This window comes from Suncus etruscus, chromosome 10 (assembly GCF_024139225.1).
Source record: "Suncus etruscus isolate mSunEtr1 chromosome 10, mSunEtr1.pri.cur, whole genome shotgun sequence".
NCBI classification, from domain to species: Eukaryota; Metazoa; Chordata; class Mammalia; order Eulipotyphla; family Soricidae; genus Suncus; species Suncus etruscus.
The window spans coordinates 4,184,738-4,206,232 of record NC_064857.1 but is presented as its reverse complement, the minus strand read 5'-3'; the positions used below and the strand labels follow the sequence as shown (position 1 = coordinate 4,206,232).

The following is a 21,495-nucleotide window of genomic DNA, read 5'->3' as shown; positions in this document are numbered from 1 at the left end:
TAGAAAAGGGAAAAACAAACCTTAAGTGAAGTGGGAGTATTCTGTTTATGACTGAAACCCAACTACAAACATGCTTGTAATCATGGTGCTTAAATAAAGATTTATATATAAGATAAATCATATAAGTATATATCATGGTGCTTAAATAAAGATATGTGTATATATACTAATATATATATATATATATATATATATATATATATATATATATATATATATATATAAAATCTCAAAACTAGCTCCAGCTTGAGTAAGGCGAGAGGCTTGTTGGTAGCTGCACCAGCTGATTTCCCCCTTACCTGAGACGGACCCCGTTTCCATTGGCATGAGCCAGGACCCATGCTCCCCAAGGCTGCTTTCCTGCTCCTGCCGCTGCTGCCACTGCATCTTGACAACCACAGGCTGCTGTTAGGCTTCAGAAAGTAGTAAAGAAAAAAGGTCCCCTTTGCAGTTATCATGAAGTGCTATTTTAACTTGTATGCATGTTCATTCTGGACTGAAATTAGTAAAATTTGGTGACAGTGGTTAATTCCATGACAATATACTCCAAGGGTGGAGAAACCCCATATCTCTTAGGCCAAATGAATTCCTTTTCGAATGACCCCAATATTTACTGTGCCAGTGCAGGAGGGAAAAAAAAAGCAAAAAGCACAAAACATTTTTTATATATTATTTTTTACCTTCATTTATTATTATTATTATTTTTATTTACCTATCTACTTTTTTTGTCAATTTCTTTGTTTTGGTGTGGTTATTGAAGTTGTTATCCCCATTTATACTTATTTTTTTCTCTTCTTTTCTTCCTTTATGTGCTCTGCCATGTTTCTTATCTCAAGACCATGGTTCTTTTTGTGGTGCTTATTGTTATTGGAATCCTCACTGGATATTTAACACTTCTTTTTGTACTGTTGGGGTGTTTCACCTTCTTTTTCTTCTTCGTCTTTCAAACCAATGATGAGAGCCTCTAGAAGGATTCTGCCCATTTTCGGCGTATTAGACTTTTACCCCAGTTTATTACTTTTCTTATTACTTATTCTTTATTACTTTTTCTTATTACTTTTATTACAAAACCATGTAACTTGAACTAGCTAGTCCTGCCTCCCAGTTAGAGGGGGAAATAAGGGAGGCATCAGGACCAAACAGGTGCAAAACTACTAAGTAATAGGCTAGGTACAGAGGGGACGACATATTCTAGCAGCCCCGGGGGTGAGGGAGGAGGATATGGGAGGTAGGACTAAAATGGAGGTGTAGGGAGGACAAATCGGTGATGGGAATCCCCCCTGATTTTATGTAAATATGTACCTAAAATATTATTGTCAACAATATGTAAGCCACTATGATCAAAATAAAAATTATATTAAAAAATTTGGTGACAGTAGAAAACTAGTTTCATACATGCCTTCATCTTTGGATGGTTACTATAAAGAATGCATAAAGGACTGCGAAAGATTATGAAATATTGGATTACCAATTGTGAGGAGCTTCAGTATTTGTAGCGCCTGCAATGGAAAACAAGCTTCTGTATAACAAGGAAAATGAGCATGTGCAACAAACATTTAATAGCACAAATGAAGTAGTCTTGGAAAATAGTCCACTAGGATCCTTTGAAGACAGTGGATATTCCTCATTTCTCCAACAAAGTGACCTAAGCGATCATGATGACTGTGGCTTGTCCCTTGAAGAAAATATCATTGACAGTCCACAATCTTGGACTGTCCAAGTTCAAAGCTCAGGCCAGTATCCCCACAGAAAGTTGCTGCCAGCTCTTCATTTTGCAAAAGTGGTTTGTTCAACATTAAAGAAGAATGCCAAAGGAATTTCAAAAACAGACTGTGAAAAGATGAAGGAATTTATATCTTATGGAAATAATAGACTAAAGAATATAATTGATAGGAAAACAAGCGTAGGCTGTGTATATATTCTCAGTGACCTCTTACACAGTGACCTCTGACATCTCTTAAAACATATTTTAACCTTGCTCAATGATATCTAAATCAGTGTATCTAAAGTGAGCAAATCCTTTTAATTTTCAATAAAATCAGGATACTGATTCTCCCACACAACTGATTGTGGCTCCTGCCATTTATCATGTGCCAACTCAGTGCCACCCACCTTCCTGAGGAACCCTGAGAATCCCCTGAAGTGTCTGGACCAAGATGGCTGTGTCACTCAACACTCTTGTTCGAAGGGAAAGAACTTATTTAAAAAATTTTAAAATACGAGGGGAGGATATAAAAATATACAAGATAATCTTACATACTTTATTTCAATATAAATAAAAATGGACTAATTTTTCCTTATAAATGAAAATAGACTAGTTATTTTTCTCATCTCAGGAAGCAAAGCAAGGTTGTGAGTCTGGTTTCTAATTGTGATCTACCTTTCCTCCTCACATTTCCCTCATCTCTTAGCTTCCTCCCTAAGGATGTCTTCGAAGTGGGGAAGTAAAGTGTAAACAAATGAATGAAAATTTATAAGCATCCTAGACCATTTGAGACTTTGGCCTTAGTGTAATTGTATAAGTCTGTGTCCACATCTCTATTTTGAGCTTTCCATGAAGCAGAGTTTTGGCCTTTCATTGATTTACATCTCTTTCAAGAACAGGGTGAATCTCTGGGGCAGGCCTGGTGCAGACATGGTGCCTCAACTCAGTCATTTTTAAGTGAATTTCATACAAAAAAATATGCTTTGAGAAAAATTTAAAAAGAAGTAGAAACATAAGAAATGATAAGCTCTTTTCAAGGCACTATTTCTAATTTTAAAGAATTGAGCAATCTTGCATAGAGTTCAACAGGGAACTGAATTACTATACAATTTCCTCTAATGATAATTTCTCTAATAATGATATGTAAAATATTTAATAGCAAGGAAGGTAGATGCTGTGAAAAGAGTCATATACTGTGTATAGTATAATATCAATTTTATTATATACATAAAATAATATATGACCTTATCACACGTACATGAACAAAATATATACAACACACATACACCCATGCACATGAAGGCAAACACATGATAAAAAGAAATATTTATAAAATATAAACAGATATTTTTTTAATTTTTATTTTGGTTTTTGGGTCACACCCGGCAGCACTCAGAATTTGCTCCTGGCAGGCTCGGGGGACCCTATGGGATGCTGGGATTCTAACCACCATCTGCATGCAAGGCAAACGCTTTACCTTCATTCTATCTCTCTGTCTCCACAGTGATATTCTTTGAGAAGAATATTTTGTTCTTATATTTTTACTTCTGTTTGTTTTAACAAAGTTCTACAATAATCCTGTATTTTAGAAAATTAAATTGAACAAGATTCAAGTGCAATTTAAAGAGGACTATGTCAGAGTTCTTTTTTTCCCCTCCTCTATGTCAGAGTTCTTATTATTGAGGTTTTCTCAAAATATTTAAGTGGCTAATGATCATTAATGCAATGATCATTGCACTTTATCTGTGTTTTCTTAGACAAAAGCACGTAAATTCTGTATCCTAGCCTTTCCTTGTTTTATATTAGAGAAGTAATATAATTAGTTGTTTGTTTCATTAAAGCTAGTTTAGTGATCAGGTTATTACTGGAGACAAGGCAGATGTTTATGATTAATTTACTCTATTTGATTAGATTAAAACTCTGAAATGGAAAGACTTATCCAGGTTGCAATTAATTTGGTTGCTGTCATGGTAAATGGTTGTGCAGCTTGGAATTATATTGCTGTAAGTGAATTTACCTGAGTTGAGTTTCGTTGAGTTATGGTTCTTCTTATAGGGTTAAAATAGGCATTTTTTAACGTAACACTGTGGGACAATGCTAATATTTTTATATTTACTTTGTTTAATTCTCATTTATTCATTTTCAAGTGAATTGAAAACAACATTTATTAATTTTTTCCTAGAGAAATCTCTGTGTATTCCTGGCTCTGTGCTCAGAAATCACTCCTGGCAGGCTTGGGGGACCATCTGGGATGCCGGGATGCGAACCATCCGCTGTCTTGAATTCATTGCATGCAAGGCAAAAGCCCTATCACTATCTCTCTGGATCCTCTCCTTTTTCTTTCTTTCTTTCTTTCTTTCTTTCTTTCTTTCTTTCTTTCTTTCTTTCTTTCTTTCTTTCTTTCTTTCTTTCTTTCTTTCTTTCTTTCTTTCTTTCTTTCTTTCTTCTTACTTTCTTTCTTTCTTTCTTTCTTTCTTTCTTTCTTTCTGTCTTTCTTTCTTTCTTACTTTCTTTCATTCTTTCTTTCTTTCTTTCTTTCTTTCTCTCTTTCTTTCTCTCTTTCTTTCTCTTTTTCTTTCTTTCTCCCTCCTTCCCTCCCTCTTTCTTTCTTTCTTTCTTTCTTTCTTTCTTTCTTTCTTTCTTTCTTTCTTTCTTTCTTTCTTTCTTTCTTTCTTTCTTTCTTTCTTTCTTTCTTTCTTTCTTTCTTTCTTTCTTTCTTTTCTTTCTCTTTCTTCTTTATTTTTGAGAGCTAATTGCTACCTGTTAGTAATTTTTCTTTACTGTAGCATTGGTTGCACACACACTGCTTTTTAGGAAGAAAGGATCATTTGAATAATAAAAATGCAGATAATTAAAGTATCTTTTCCTGAAACTTTGAAGCAGGGCCAAGTGTTTGTTAGCATAGTAGAAATCAAGTTAGATGTTAGAGGTTTTTGGCTTCAAATTAGTAATTTACTTTTCCTGTGGTGGGCATCAACTCATAAATTAGATCAAGGAACATTTCCTGAGCAAAATGTGATGACTGCAATAGACATGTAAAGTACAAGACAGCAGTGTGTTGGTTTACAACATACAATTTGGTTTCACCCAAAACAAAGATCATCCCTGGTTTCTTTATATCTACTTGTTTACAACTTTGTATCTGTTTTGTTAATAACAAAACAGAGATTTTTTCCAAGCTGGACCATAGCATGGTGGGTAGGGCATTTGCCTTGTATGTGACTAGACTGAGTTCAATTCCCAGCATCCCATATGGTCTCTTGAGCACTTCCAGGAATGATCCCTAAGCAAACTAACCCCAAAAGAGCACTTCCAGGAGTAACCCCTAAATACCCCTTGGGTGTGACCCCCCCCAGAGATGTTCTACTTACTTTATTTATACATGTCTCAAGCATAAGCTGGAGGGTCTTGCTCAGAATATGCCTTCTGTCCTTAATCCCCAACACCCAGGAATGGTCTCTGTACTCTAAAAAACTGACATTCTAGCAGCAACTCTATCTCTTGGCTTGATAAGCAGATTGCTACCCCAGCCATCCATATTTCACTCTCAGCTTTGTTTGGATTATTTCCTGCAGCAACCCTTGTTCCCAGATCTGCCTTTCCTGGGTGGAAATATGGCATTTGGGACCACGACACTAATGGTCCAGTGTGTCTGTATTAACAAGACCTAGTCAAGATCTAGGTAAAGGAATGAAATATAAAGATAAAACAGATGTCTTAAGTTTAATAGGATTGGAAATTCAGGTGTGAGTGGATATGCTTGAAGACAACCAGAAGTTTGACTTATACCTCTCATATATGAGAAAGGTAGTGATGGCATATCATGATGGAGATAACAGATATTATAGATATTATATGATATTATAGAGAGAAAGGGAATGCTCATGAATTTAATTTTATATGTGTTGAAGAGTTAGTGTGGAAGATGCACACGAAAACTATTTATCAGCTCAGAGAATAAACTCTGGGATATGTATAGAAAACCAATGCTGCATTTAAAGAGAACGGTAAGAAGATATTTCCACAGAGGAGAAAAGGGAAAAAGGAAGATTAGTCAAGAGTTATAGATGGTGCTAGTGAGGTCAAATCTGAGATGTAGAAGTCACTGGTGAGGTTAGATCGAAGTGAATAGAATACTCACAAAGCATCTACAATAACCCTTAGGGTGGGGGAGAAAAACTCACTTTATTTTAGGTAGTAAAGGAATATTTATATTAGGGGGAAATAGGGTGTGAACTGTGTCAGTCAATAGGGTAGGATACGGGAAGAGATTAAAAACAGGGTATGTGTTTAGGAAAAACAAAGGTATAGGGGATTAGGGAAGGCAGGGTGTATGCTCTGTGTGTTTAAAAGGGTATGCACTTACACTATAAAGAGCTAGAAAAAACGTTTTAAAAAATAAAAAAAGTCATTGATTCAGTCAATAGATACTTATTAAGAGATGACAGTGTGTACATCCATACCACCCTGAACGTGCCTGATCTCGTCTGATCTTGGAAGCTAAGTAGGGTCAGGCCTGGTTAGTACTTGGATGGGAGACCACCTGGGAATACCGGGTGCTGTAGGCTTGGAAAAAAAAAAAGAAATGACAGTGTAACCAGAATATAGAAATAGACATTTTATGTATATACTATATATACAGTATAAATATGGGCATATAATAAATACTTTATATATAAATAAAATATATACTGGCATAGAATAGCAAATAAGGCAATTAATTTATGATGTCTGGGACTGACATCCAAATACTTATATTACTTAAAATTATTATTCTTTTTTTTTTTTTTTTTTTTTTTTGTGGTTTTTGGGTCACACCCGGCAATGCTCAGGGGTTTTTCCTGGCTCCACGCTCAGAAATCGCTCCTGGCAGGCTCAGGGGACCATATGGGACGCCGGGATTCGAACCGATGACCTTCTGCATGAAAGGTAAATGCCTTACCTCCATGCTATCTCTCCGGCCCCAAATTATTATTCTTATTATTTATTTACAATTAAATGTTCAGTTCAGAAATTAAATTGTTTCCGGCTCTTTCTCAGGTATCAGTCCTGGCAATGCTTAGGAGACCATATTCATTGCTGGGGAATTAGCTGCTTGTATATCTTTTCAGTCTTTCTAATTTATTTTAAGTCAAAAACACTTAAAGCATTTAAGTCAATATTTAATATTTTATTAGTAAATATTTTATTCAATTAGTATTTTTATGTCAATGATAAAGTATGTTTTAAAATATGTACTGTTCTATAAAGGGAGGGCTACAAAGACAAAGCGCCTTTGAAAGGCAAAAGAATGGCCTGAAACTGCTTCTGAGTGACCTCTACTGGGAAGATGGCTTGAATTTGAGGAGACATGAAGTTAGTGACTGTAAAAGAGGTCAAACCAAAAGAACTCTGTCTGAGAGCGAACATTCTTTTTGGCAGTTTATGGGATGTTGTTATTTTTTTAATAACAGAGAACATTAGTGCTAAAAACTTGACATCTTGGAGAAAGAAACAAGACATGTAGGAGACTCTTCCTTAAACTTACCATCTGAGGAAAAGGATGAAGGAATAGACAATGGAAGTATAAGCCAGGTTGAAGTCTTTCATGCTAGTATTCTTTCAACATCTTTTGTGCATCTGATTCCATATACCTTAACTGCTATTCAAATTGTCAGGGGAGGAATTTCTGTTAGTTAATAAATTAATTGAAGTTGTCAAATGGTTACTACAATGTTCATTGGGTTCTATAGAGCCAATGCTAATGTCTGCTAATGCTCAGCAGGATAGTTAGTAAAATAATGCAGTCTAATGAAATGAATCTAACTTTACTTCTCTTGAGGACTTTTCTAGTCTTTTGAACTACCTTTTGACTATTACCTAACATGACAGTATTATCTCCTATGTCATCTTTGCTTAAATAATTTTCCCTTTCTTATATTTTCCTTATTTTATGGAAACTATAGTGAAAGAAATTACTTAGCTCCCTAATTCTTGTTTCACAGCTACTGTAGTCAGCCTCATTAATCTTTAAGAGCTTTTTCATCTACCACAGGCTCTGTGACTCACCCAAGCATATATAACAATCAGAGGTAAATTGATTGGAAATCTCTGTTTCCTATTCTTTGCCTTTGTTTGTTCCAGTTGTATTGCTCAAAAAGTTGCTTATCCAACGGTTATATGGACTAAAATGGTACTATCTTTAGCTTAGCTGTCATTGTTCCTAATCCATGAAAAACCCATTAATTTATCTTTCAAAAATGGACTAAAATATATATAATATATATATATTTTACCTCTGGAGACTTTTGTTTAGCCCCCTGGCTTCAGCTAGAATTGTTTTTTCTTTTATGCCATAAAAATCTGAACAACACTTCCTTTATCCAAATGACTGCTGAGTATGAATTATACATTGAGACCCTGCTTAGTTATCTCACTTCCTTTGTTGTTTTCATCTCTAAGAAAGGAGTGAAAAAATACTAATTCTTGTATATTGTTAATCACTTTTAGAATCAAATCAGGAGGCACAGGTGATAGCACATGGCTGACCTTGGTTCTATCCCTCCAGCACCCCATATCATCCCCCAAAGCCTGCTGGGAGCAATTTCTGAGTGTACAGTCAGGAATAACCCCTGAGCCACTGCCGGTGTGCCCCCAAACCCACGAATTTAAGTAAAATAAATAATAAAAAACCACAAAACAAAACATGAGTAGCACATTCTGGTTGAGTTTTCTGGAAACATTATAGCCCAAAATAATTTTGATATCTTAGGCACAGAAAAGTTTTTTTTTAATTTTTTATTTTTTTTTTTTGGTTTTTTCGGTCCACACCTGTTTGATACTCAGGAGTTACTCCTGGCTAAGCACTCAGAAATTGCCCCTGGCTTGGGGGGGACTATATGGGACGCCGGGGGATTGAACCGTGGTCCTTTCTTGGCTAGCGCTTGCAAGCCAGACACCTTACCTCTAGCGCCACCTCACTGGCCCCAGAAGAGTTTTTTTTAAATACTATTTTTTCCTGTTATAATTTGGGGGAAGAACAAAATAACAGAATAAATGCTATAAAACTTCACAGTTTTCTGAAGTTTGCTATGTAGGCAACTAGATGAATCAAAAGTATCTAGAGCTGAAAAACACAAGACTTACACACCTGAAGAATTCTCTGTGAGGCCTTCTGTGCTATTTCTAGCGTGTACTGTTGACAGAAACCTGGTGAGTGAAGAATATGTCACTAGGGGCTGATATGGATAAAAGATAGAGAAGAAGAGAATCTTAGACAAAATCTTAGACAAACCCAGAATCTTGGACAAAGTTCCACAAGAAGAAGCAAAGTAAGATCAAAATTTTTAAAGAGGCTGGAGAGTGTGGCAACAACAGTAGGGCATTTGCCTTGCATATGGCTGATCATCCGGCAACTAATATGGCTCCCACAAGCCAGGTGAGCAATTTCTCAGCAAAGAGTTAGAAAGTAATCCCCTGAGTGTCACCGGTGTGGCCCAAAACAAAACAAACAAACAAAAATTGAAAAATAATGATGATTTAGTTTATTTGGACAAAAAAAACTGAATTATATAAAAGTTTAAAAAGTTGTTTCATGCTTGAACACTCGCTGATTATTCTTGGTGTTAGGGCCCTACAACTATAGTCTGAAAAATATCAATATTATGAATAAAGACAAAGTTAGTCATTCTCTCTATCTACTTGTGGGTTATGGAGGAAGTTGGGATACGTCAACTCCTATTTTTCGGACTCCTATAGCTCATCTATTATTTTTCCATGATGGTATTGCTAGAGTATGCTTTTTTTTTTTTTTCTAAATTAGAGTGGTTTTGTGAAAGTCACAGTTCAATTGGTCACAATATTATGCTGACTATATAGTCACAACTATTAAGCTTTTACTGAATAGTTACATTATCTGTAGGTAGGCCATTTAACTTTTCTGAATCTCAGTATTTTTATATAAATATGGTATATATCTATACATAATATATTTAATAAACATTTAATTCTAACATATATTTGTAAGTTTAGTATAATGATTAATGATAGTTTCTGTAAGTGCTCATTTAGTTCCAAGCTCATTATTGTGTCTCAGTAACAAAAATATATCAACTCAAAAAATTTGAATTAAAATATACAGCTAGAGAGAAAAAAAGTCAAATGTTAGTGCTATGTATCATGAAAAATAACAGAAAGAGAGCAAATGAAAGAATATCAGGTCATTTTTAGAGAAATCAGTGAGATTCCTTTAAGGCCTCAGATATCAAATGTCTAATATATCTATGAATAGTATACAGGTGAGATAATTACAAATCTGTATTTTAAAAATAAAGCATCAGATGAGTCTAATAAATTAATGTTTTGTATATTTCAGGACTTTGACTGAAACTTCAAAAGATACCAATTTATTTCTGATCTGAAGTATTTTTAATTCAGAATGAAATATTCCGATGTTATAGTATAACATTCATGACTAAAACAATACAACCAAGAGTTATTTTTGCTTAAAAGAAGTAGTTTCAATATAACAACCATGTTTCTGAAAATACATTTCATATTTAAATTACATGGACTTAAATAGTAGTAAGTATTTAAGAAGACAATAAAGAGGAAAAGAACATAACAAAATTGTGATTGTGTAAAACAAATTTTATTTGAGAAAAATAAGCTGACTCAAGGGCCATAAGCAATAGTAAGAAACTTCTCAACAATTCTATGGGAAGCAGAACATCTAAAGTTTTAATTGACATTTTCTTTTCAGTGGCCTAGAGGAGTAGCAAGAAAAAAACTGTTATTCTGTATTTAATTTTAACCAACAAGAAAGAACTTACTGTTGAAGTCAAAGTTATAGGAATCTTGGGAGAAATCAAGTCATCTTGAATTGCATTGAAGAGGAGAAAGGAAACAGCAGGCATAGTCAGACATGGACTCTAGACTTTAGGAAAACAGATTTTTCAGAAGTTCATAAAAGACTGGCATGATTCCTGGAGGACTATGAAATGGAATACAGGAGCAGAAGAATTAGGAAATATTATTTAAAGGAATGTAAAAACAGAAGTATGGATAGATGAAAGCATAAGAAATGCAGAGTGAGGCAGGCAGGGATAGAGGAAGGAGAAACAGGAACTCAGACATAGTGTCTAAAGGAAAGTGGAGAGAGACAATCAAAGGACATGGGTAAGGAAAATGATATAGATGGAAGTGAAGGAGCTGGGTGGGGAAAAGACAGGTGAACAGAAAAGCAGACACTGTGGGCTTAAGGGATTTTGCAAAGTTCTTGGATTATAGGTTTAGATGTCTATCTCACACACACACACACACACACACACACACACACACACACACACACACACTCATAATTTCTCAAAAAAATTGAAAACTGCTGTCCAGGTAGCCCAGCAATTCCACTACTAAATATCTATTTAAAGAACACTAATTCAAAAATATTTATGCATATCTCTGTTCACAGTGATAGATGAATGGATAAAGAAGTTATGGAATTATGAAATAGCTAAGTTATGAAATTCTGAAATGTCCCAAGAGAGATTCTGAATAGAGAAACTTTGACTGTCAAGTGACAGGGAAAATGATCTCCTCTAGGAATGCCAAAGATTAATTTAGGATATATTAAATGATAGAAGAATCTCTCACTTTTCCTTTAAAAGTATAGTATTTGCATGGAGCCAGAGTGTTATTGCAGTGGTTAGGGTGTTTGCCTTTCCCTCAGCTAACCTGGGTTTCATCACAGGAATCTTCAAGTACTGCCAAGAATAATTGCTGAGTGCAGAGCCAGGAGTAACCATTGAGCATGCTAGGGTGTGGCCTAAAACAAACAAACAAACAAAACAACATCTGTAGTGTTTCCCCAAGCAGGCAATATTGTGTGTTAGGGACATTGGAATCATCGAGGAGAGTTATGGAAGTCTTGATTGCAATTGGTGGTGTTTTCTATTTGTTACTTATAAAAGGTAGATTTCCAGGGGGTACATTTTTTTTGTTTTCTGGGAAAGAGGCCAGTGGAACAAATAAATCTGCAAACAACTTCTCCCTCTCTTTTGTATTTTGGGGTCCCATCGGGCAGTGCTCAGGGTTGCTCTTCCTATGTGCCTTACCCATTGTGGCATGCCAGCCCCAGACTTCTTCTGATTGTTTTTGGGCCATCCCCAGCAATGTTCCGGGCTTACTGAGGGCTTCGTGCTCAGGGATCGCTCTTGGTGGTACTTCAGTTGAACCCAGGTCAGCTGTCTGAGAGGTGAGTGCCTTAACTTTGTTGGCACTATCTCTCGTCTCAGTTGGGGGAAACTTCTAGATTCTAAAAGATATTTCATTTAACTTGGAGGAGCTGGGGACAGTAAAGTTGGTGCTGAGACTAAACCAAAGCACAATTACTGCACGCTGATTCATCCCAGAGATGAGGGCATTATTATGAGCAAGCAGTCTATTGTCCTAAGAGAGATTTGTACTGGAGTGCCTGTCCCTCACTGTGCAAAAAAGATATTAAAGAGCTACTTAGATGAAAGGAGAGATGAGTTTCATACTAAAATAAGTTAATCTATAACAATTTGCAGGTTTTAACAATGGGAAACAGAGAACCAAATTTTAGGAAGGGAAAAACTGCAAATCATCGATGCAATTTATTGTCGTTCCAAGATGTGAAGCAATTTGAAGCCAGTAAAGAAATGATGGTTAAAAAGTTGAATGATGATTACCATTTGTGCAATTATTGTGTGCTAGAATATTTGTGGAGCACATAAGACAAAGAAAAATTTTAGAGATGACTTTTTGCTTATCAATTTAGTCTGACAAAAAACAGCTAAAACAGGTCAGGGAGTTAAAATGACTGCTTACAGGAAAGAACTCAAAAACTTAGAAAGTTTTCAAATTTCGTTTTTCAAATAGTCCAATTGCTCCTCTATGAATGCCCACATGCTTCCCAATCAATGCAATTATTTTAGTTTTTTTTCTTTTTCTTTTCCTCTAGGGAGATCAACTTGTGGTATATGTTCAGGCACGAAAACTTCCAGTTGTTGGTAGGTACAATGGAGCATCCTACAGACTCTTTTTCACTGGGAGCCCCTAAATACTCCATTTTACTTATTTTATTTATATTAATTTTTGTGTATGGGCCACATCCAGTGATTCTCTGGGCTTACTCCTGGTTCTGTGCTCTGGGATCATTCCTGGCTGAGTTCGAGAACCATATGAGGTGTTTGGATGACCATTGTTCAACCTGCTGTAAGGCCATTACCTTACCTGCTGTACTCTGAGATACAGGTACCTGCAGTGTTACAGCTACCCTAGCGTCTTCTCAGTCCCCAAGCATGTCGAGATAGTTTTCAAATTAGTGATTCAACTCAGCTCTGGGGGACAGGCGGAGGAAGGAAATCCCTCCCTTATGTATATTCGACCCCCTGTTTTGTTTGCTAATAATACTATTTTTCAAAACCGCGCGGTCGCAAATGCAAATGTACTTTTTAAGCATTATCCAAAAACGTTCCTGATACTAGACTGTTCCTAGGAATAGAATCAGGATGCCCAAGATTCTGATAAAACACTCAAATTGACCTTTATTGTCTAGTCTTTTATGTATTGCCTCTCCCCCCACCCCTTTGTCTCTCCTACCTCCTCATACCCAAACCCTGAACCATTATCTTCCCCCTATTCAACCCTCCTTATCCTCAGTTCCTACTTTGGTAGACACCAAGACTGACCTTCTGCCCAACACCACCATCCAGCTCCTCATTGCATGACACCCTCTCGGGCTCAGCTCATGCCTCTACAAATAACTACAACCAACACGCCTGTTGACCCATGCTTGGTGGCCCCTCATGCCCCCATCAAACTATGGACTGGTGCATGATACCGGAATCAGCTTCAGCATAACCCCTAGTTCAAGGACAATATAGGGTTCTGTAATGCCGCAAAACATGTCTCAAACTCAACTATCACCTGTTGTCTTCAAATACCCTTGTTTTCTTTTTTTTTTCTTTTTAAAACAAAGCTTGAATTTGAGACTGTAGGTGGGACAACTCATTATTGTCAGTGTCCCAGCAATGAACTAACCATTAAACTAACTACCAGAATGTAATGTATTGATTTCCACACTAAATATCATTATCCAGGGAAATAGATGCTTGCTTCTATCTAAGGAGAAGATAGGACTGTTGTTATAGCAGAGGTGTTTTTGTTTTGTTTTGTGTTGTTTTGTGTTGTGTTGTGTTGTGTTGTGTTGTGGTCCACACCAGACTGAGCTCAGTGCTTACTCCTGGCTCTGCACTCAAGAGTTAGCCTTGGCAGTACTGGGAGATCATCAGGGAAGATGAAAATGGGATTCAGGTTGGCAGCATGCCAGGCAGATGTCCTATTAGCTGTATTATCAATCCAATCCCTAATTAATTAAAAAAAAATAATAGCACCTCAGCTCTGTCTGCCGGATGTTAAATTCAGGATACTCTGAGGTTTAGAATGCTTCTGAATTTGTAGAATCTGCATTTCCTAATACAAGTCATTTATGTAGAGTCTTACAGTTCAAAGTTCAAAGAGCAGATTCCCCCCCACCCCCCAAGCCCTCGGGGTGTGTTTCAGGAACAGACAACAGAAGGATCACTGAACAGGAAGTTCAGTAGCTCCCAATGCCCTTTTCTGCCATTGAATTTCCTTTTTTCTTTTACCTTTGTGTTCACTTCTATCTTGAAATCACTGCTGTTGGGAGCAGACATAGAGATCAAGGAATTGAAGAGGGAGATTTCTTCCAGGGGATTCTCCAAAGTTGGGGCTAGGATGCTGAATGATTTTCCAATTTGGGATTTGCCCTGCAGTTCAATTGATGCTCATAAAATTTGCCTCTAAAAATTCTTTGTTCTGTTTTATAAAACTTTTGTGATGTCACACTTTTTCATCTCTGTAATTGTCTGTAATTTATCTTCTTTAATTATCTTTTCTATAGACTGTTGTGACTGAAACCAAGACTGAAATCCATTAAGTCACAGAAAAGATTAAATAGAAAAAAAATCTATCAAAACATAGCTGTCTGTTAAAATTTTATTCTGTCGAAGGACTTTGAAAAGGTATTCTATTTTCATAATTTTAATTTGTTTCTGCCACAAAGATTAACTTCTGATTGTTCCCTTGGAAATTGAAAAGATATTTAAAATGATACCATTTAATATTTTCCTTCTGTTATCTGCTGTCACAGATTGTGTAGTCTAGGAAACCTGAAGCCGATTTTGACAGTATAAAGTGTCTGAGTTCTGACTTACTCTGTTTTTGATTTATATTATGAAAACTGTTAAATCGCTTTCTGCCTACACATCGAAAAATAAGTTAGATAACTATTGTCAACAAACAATGTTTGCTCCTTTATCTGCTGCTCATCAGTTCTCCTTGCCACAGCTTAAAGAGAGCTTTTAGCTCAGTGGAGGAGGCAGAACTGGAAAGACAAGGGAACAGCTGAGCCTTTGATGATCTTCATGTAACTACATCTTCTGTTCTTCGTGTCTTGAGAACAATGGTAGAAATGCCTCAGTTTTTTAAAAGTCATATTAAATATTATATTATTAAATATATATTAAATATTTTAAAATAATTAAAAATAAGGATCAATTTTATTATTTGGCCGTATCGTCTTAATGCTGTTTTTCTTTTAATGATTTATATTGATCTTTATGTTCCTGAACAGAAATAATTGCTTCCCAAACTGATAGAATTTCAGAGTTCTCTGTGGCAGAGCTCTTTTGTAGAGTACTGAAAGAGGAAACCTCAGTTTTCCCTTGCCAGCTCCTGTGAACATTCCCACTTTTGATTGCCCCAATCCTACATTTTTAAACTCGTCAAAAATTCCACAGGACCATAAAATACTGCCTTGAGTTTAGGCTCAGCAGAGATCAAAGTAACAGGCAATGCCTAAAGCAAATGGTCAGACAGATAACCCAAAAGACTAATATTAGTCAGTCCACTCTAGGAATCTTCCATTTTTCTTAACAGTCTTGTTTGTCAATTGATTAGAAAAGCAAATAACCTTCAAAGAGTCTACACAAAACTTACTACTTACTATACATGTCTTACTTTTAACATGTCTGGACATGTCTTACTTTGAACGTGGTCCCACACCACAAAGGAGAGTTCCTTCTCCTTTCTCCTCTACTTTCTAGTAAACTTTTCTGTTTTCCAACTCTGAGCCTGAGAAACTTTATTACGCATTATTTTAATTCTTGAAAATATTGAGGAACCTGAGAATTGTGGGCAAACAGAGAGCTGAGGCCTCTGATCCTGCTTCAGTGCCTCAGGGGATGAACATGCGCATGTATTTTGCCTATGGTTGAGAAATCTGGTCTGAACATAGTTCAGATCTTGGCCCTGCTTTTTATTAATTGCTAATATGATGTGAATAAGTTTACTAACCTTTGTGCCTCAGTTTCTTCAGCTCCTCAGTGGTAAGTAAAAGTCAATAGGGGGGCTGGATAGATAGCACAAAGGGCCAATGTATGCTTTGCATATTGGAGGCGTGGTCTTTGTCTCTAACACTGCATGTATCTCTAACACTGCATGTATCTCTGAGCACTGTAGAGAGAAATCCTTAAGCACAGAACCAGAAGTATCCCCTGAGTCCTCCTGGGTGTGGGCCAAAATGAAAAAATTATATCAGGTAATGTGTGGATGATCTGAATGCTAAATCTAATGTAAGGCACTAAATAACTGACAAATATCGGTGTAAAATAGAAAAGAATAATACCGCATATTTCCATCATATGTCAAATGACTCAATCCTTTGAAAGTCATTGTCTTTGACTATTGGTTGTCCTTTGTCTTCGTACATATCCTGTAAAATCTAAGAGTAAAGATAAGAGTTTTTATCTTTATCTGTCCATCTCCACTTCCCTTATAAAACCTCTCCTCAACTTATCTACCTCACTCCATCCTCCTTTCTACATGAACAAATTCAAAAGATGATAAACATCTTTTAAAATGATTATTTATTTATTAAGTGATTGATTGGGGTTTTTTTGGGCCACACCTGGCAGTGCTCAGGGGTTACTCCTGGTTCTGTACTCAGAAATCACCCCTGGCAGGCTGGGGGACCATATGGGATTCTGGAAATCGAACCAGGTCCCTCCTGGTTGACCTCATGCAAGACAAATACCCTACCTTTGCTATCTCTCAAGCCCCATAAAATGATAAAAATATTGCTTTCCAAAAGTGTCGGTGTCAGTAGATTGGACATCTAGGGGCTGGTTAATCCCTGTGAAATGGACTTACATGGCAAAGGAGACTCTGATGACCGAAGGGAGTTAAGGATCTTGAGATAGAGAAATGATCCAGATGGACTTAAACATATGTGTCTTTTCCAGTGCCTCTGTACTTTAGAAGTCCTAGCAGCTGTGCCCATGATCCAGAGCCTATGGCAATAGACTCATCATGCTAACTTTGGACTCAAGATCTATCCCACAAAGACCAGAAGAGTTGAAAGTAATGCAAGAAAGTTTATTCCAGCATGTTGGGGCGACACCTCTTGAGGATGGCAACCATGGCCCATCTCGAATTCTTGCATTTATACAAGTTTAGAATGGATTGGCTGAACATTACATCATTGCTGAGGGGTAAACATATTAGTAAAGTAAGAACTGGGACACCAGCTAGATAGATTTTATAGATTTCTCTGGCTAGATAAATTTAAGACTTGCATTCCATTTGGGTGCCCTCAGTTCCCCAGATATAATTAGTCCCTGGGTACAATTAGATTCCTAAATTTACAGCTGGCTTACTTAAACTATCTGACCATCCTGGTATTTCTTGGAATGCACCTTTTATAGCCTGCATTCCTTAGTTTATGGCCATTGAGTTATTTCTCAGAATGTACCCTTTATGTTCCATGTCTAAAGCAAAGCAAGTTTTCAGAAGCGAAACAACAATTAATTCTAAACTTACATTCCAATATTCTCTTCTAAGAATTTGACTCTTGAAAGTGAGTTAAAAGGAGCAGCAAAAGCCAATGGATATAACGGTCTCATCACTGATCTCACTGGGACCACTAGGAGGTGGTTAGGATAAATACCCCACCCTGCTGAAGCCCTCATAGCTGTCACCCCACCCCACTTCACCTACCCCAGCATGTTTTAATTTTCTTTCTTGAAGTATAAGTAATGCTATGTTTATCTCATTGTTAATTTTAAATTTATGTATACATAATATTTATGTGTTTCCCTGCTTCCTTTTTCTCCCTATTATAAAATACATATTTCCCAGGTGGAAAAACTCACCATTTTTTGACTCCATAACTTCAATGAAGTAAAGAAACAGGCTTTTTATTTTTGGCCATATCGGTGACACTCAAGGGGTTACTCCTGGCTCTGTGCTCAGAAATTGCTCCTGGCTTGGGGGACCATATGGGATACCCGGGGGATTGAACCGTGGTCTGTCCTAGGTCAGCGCATGCAAGGCAAATGCCCTACTGCTGCACCAACGCTTTGGCCTCAAAGAGACAATTTAATCCAATGAGAACAAGCAGCACTTATAAAGCCAATACTTCTATAGTGAGGCAATTAGTCAAAACTATTTGCATTTTGTGGAGAAACAAAGACAGGCAGAGAAAGGGACTTTCATTGAGGCAGAAAAGGAAGACTCAGGTGTGTACTGACTGGAATTTATTTGTTGGCAATAATTTATTCATTCGTAGGAAAAATGTAGGGAAACTTACTAGAAGTGAGGCAATCTATCTGGTTTGTTTAAAAATGTGTGTTTTGGGCCCGGAGAGATAGCACAGCGGCGTTTGCCTTGCAAGCAGCCGATCCAGGACCAAAGGTGGTTGGTTCGAATCCTGGTGTCCCATGTGGTCCCCCGTGCCTGCCAGGAGCTATTTCTGAGCAGACAGCCAGGAGTGACCCCTGAGCACTGCCGGGTGTGGCCCAAAAAACAAACAAAAAACAAAAAAACAAAAAAAAAATGTGTGTTTCTTGTTGGTTTTAATTTGGAAATGAGAATGATAAAAGAAGGTATAAATTATTACTTAGTCTTTGACATTTGAGACCAAATAGCCTAAAGATTCATGTTTGGCTTTGATGCCGGTGGAGGTCCCAGGTGACTTGTGTGAGGGTTTCCAGTTTTTAGGGTGGGTGCTAGGGGGTAGTTGATGGTCTTTGACATTCTTTTCTAGGCCTTTTTTCCTGCTTGAACTCTTCTCAGTAGGGGGCCCCAATCTCTTCTGTTCCCCTCCTTCCATGATCCACATGAGAAAAGAACCTACTGATCTCTCTCTCTCCCTCTCCACCTCAGTCACCCTGGGAGGGAAGAGGCTGTAAAGATCTAGAACTGTGGGCCTTACTCTGGCAAGGAAAGCAAAGTCAGTCCTAGGTCTTGCCCAGGCCTTTCATCTCCCCTGCCTTCCCTCACAGACGGGAAGTAAAAACAGTGAAGTAAAAACGGGTTTGATTCAGAGGTCCAGAGGTTGAGGAGGGAGAGCATAAGTAAGAGATGAATAAAGGGTTCAAGGGAGAGCTTAGGCTTCCCCGAAGATGGAAAGAGCCCTGGTACAGCGTTATAAAGTATAAACGACCACATCTCAAGAGAGGAGATGCGTGCATTCAGACACTATGTGCATGGGCTGGAAACACACACATATGCATTGCTTCTTTGCTCCAAGTTAAGTTTGATAGTTTCTCCCTGCCCGTCCTACTTGAGGCTATCTACTGAAGGACGAATCTTGTTCTGAGGGTTGTTGCCAGGGGGAGTTAGTTGATGGTCTTTTTTGCCATTTCTTTCCAGGTCTTTTCTTCTGCTAGAGCTCTGTTGTATTAATTACGGATTATAAAGTCCTAGCATTGAGGATGGGTGGATGAGGCCTTTCTCACCCCTGCCCAGCGCCTGCAGCCCCTACAGCCTGGCGGGTCTGTAGGTGCACGAAGAGATGATCCACAGCAGTCAGATGAAGTTTCGGGAGACATCCAGCTTTATGACAAGGCCCTAATAGCCATGTGCAGATCTCACATTTTAGCTTCTAAGCTAAACAGCCTCTTTCTTGCTCCTCTGCATCCATGCTGTCTCTGATCTCTCCTCGCTGCTTCTCCTATCACCCCTCCCTCCAGGCCACTACTTACCAACCACAGACCCCTCCCAGGGTCTCACCATCCATGTAACATTAACATTTGGCTTTGGGGAGGGATAACAAAGCAGCTCTCAGTGAGCGGGTCCAATGTTTTCTGCCTCCCACAGTGGTGCCAGGTTAGACTCTTACCAACGGCAAAATAACACCTCCAAATATTTGTCTCATGGTTCTATTACATCTAAATAATAACACCTCCAAATATTTGTCTCATGGTTCTATTACATCTAAATAATTACTTGCCACAGGGGTCCGTTCCTACCTGCCTGCATGCTTTAGCGTTCTAGATTAAGTATGACTGGAAAGATGCCTGGCTTCCAAACATGGTTATTATAGTCAACGGGGTGGTTTCTAAGATAGTTATTTCTGATTGCTGGTTGCATCAGGCTAGAGTTCTGTTTTGATATACAGTCTGGCCATTCATGTGTGTGTTCACTTTCTTATACCTGTAAAATGATGTTTGATCTTTGAGGGAAACTAGCTAGAGAGAAATTGACCTGGATTATCTGTATTCTGAAACGGTATTAAGTTATTTAAATAAAAAGTGGAAATAAAATGTCCTTTTATATCGGATCTGGGGAGGCAGAGCATAAAGTCTAGGCCAAAATTCAGAGCCCAGATGAAAATCACAGCTATACAGATAGGTTACATTCATGGATCAAAGTAGCATGTAAAATATGAAATGTGAGGTCAGAGCAATAGCACAATGGGGAATAAAGCATAGAATAATCTCACTCATTTGTAGGATATAAAAAATAAAAGATAGTATGATAATAATATCCAGATACAATAGACATGAGGACCAATCCATGGTAGGAAGCTTGCTATAAAGAGCAGGAAGTGCAGTTATGATAGAGGAGTCCACTATGACAACGGCAATTGGAACTGATCACTCTGGACATAAACTTGGGCTGAAAGGGCATAAAGTAATATGCAAGGTATCGATCCCTTCAGTAACAGTAAATAATGCAAACCATAGTGTCAAAGAGGAAAAAAGAAAGAAGATAGATAGAAATAGAGACAGAGAGACAGAGAGAAGGAAGTAAAATATCTGAGGGTGGGAGGGAAACTGGGGACATTGGTGGTAAGAAATGTGCATACATTATATGACTGAAACTCACTCATGAGCAGTTCTTTTAATTAATTGCTTTATTTAAGCCTCCTGGTTACAAAATTGTTCATTGCTGGGTTTTAGTCATACAATTGTACACCATCCTTCACCAGTCACTGATGTCTCCATTTCCCTCCCATCTCCACCCTCCACACCATCCTGTCTCTAGAGCAGTCAATTTGCTTCTCTTTGTCATAATCCCACCCCCCTTTCCTTTTGGACACTGTAGTCTGCACTGTTGTCAATGGAGGGATGTCTTGCATGTTACTTTATCCCCTTTCAGCACCAAGTTCCTGTCCAGAGCAATCAGTTTCAATTATTATCCTACTAGACCCTTATCACTCTACCTGCACTCACTGCTTTTTGTGACAAGCTTCCTACCCTGGAATGGACCTCCTGACCCTTAATTCTATTGTTTCTGGATAATGTTACCATGTTATCTTGTTTTCTCTCATATCCCACACATGAGTGAAATTATTCTATGTCTATCCTTTTTCCCTTTGTCTATTTTCATTCAGTATAATAATCTCCATGTTCATCCAGGTATGAACAAATTTCATTTTTCCTAACTGTTGCGTAGTATTCCATTGTGTAGATATACCACAG

The 21,495-nt window shown here is 37.5% G+C and overlaps 2 pseudogenes; both read left to right on the top strand.

Annotated features, from left to right (window-relative positions):
• The first annotated feature begins 456 nt into the window (after positions 1-456).
• LOC126020836 (F-box only protein 5-like) lies at positions 457-2,026 on the top strand (annotated as a pseudogene).
• A 4,128-nt stretch (positions 2,027-6,154) lies between these two features.
• Positions 6,155-6,273, top strand: LOC126021049 (uncharacterized; annotated as a pseudogene).
• The last annotated feature ends 15,222 nt before the right edge of the window (positions 6,274-21,495 follow it).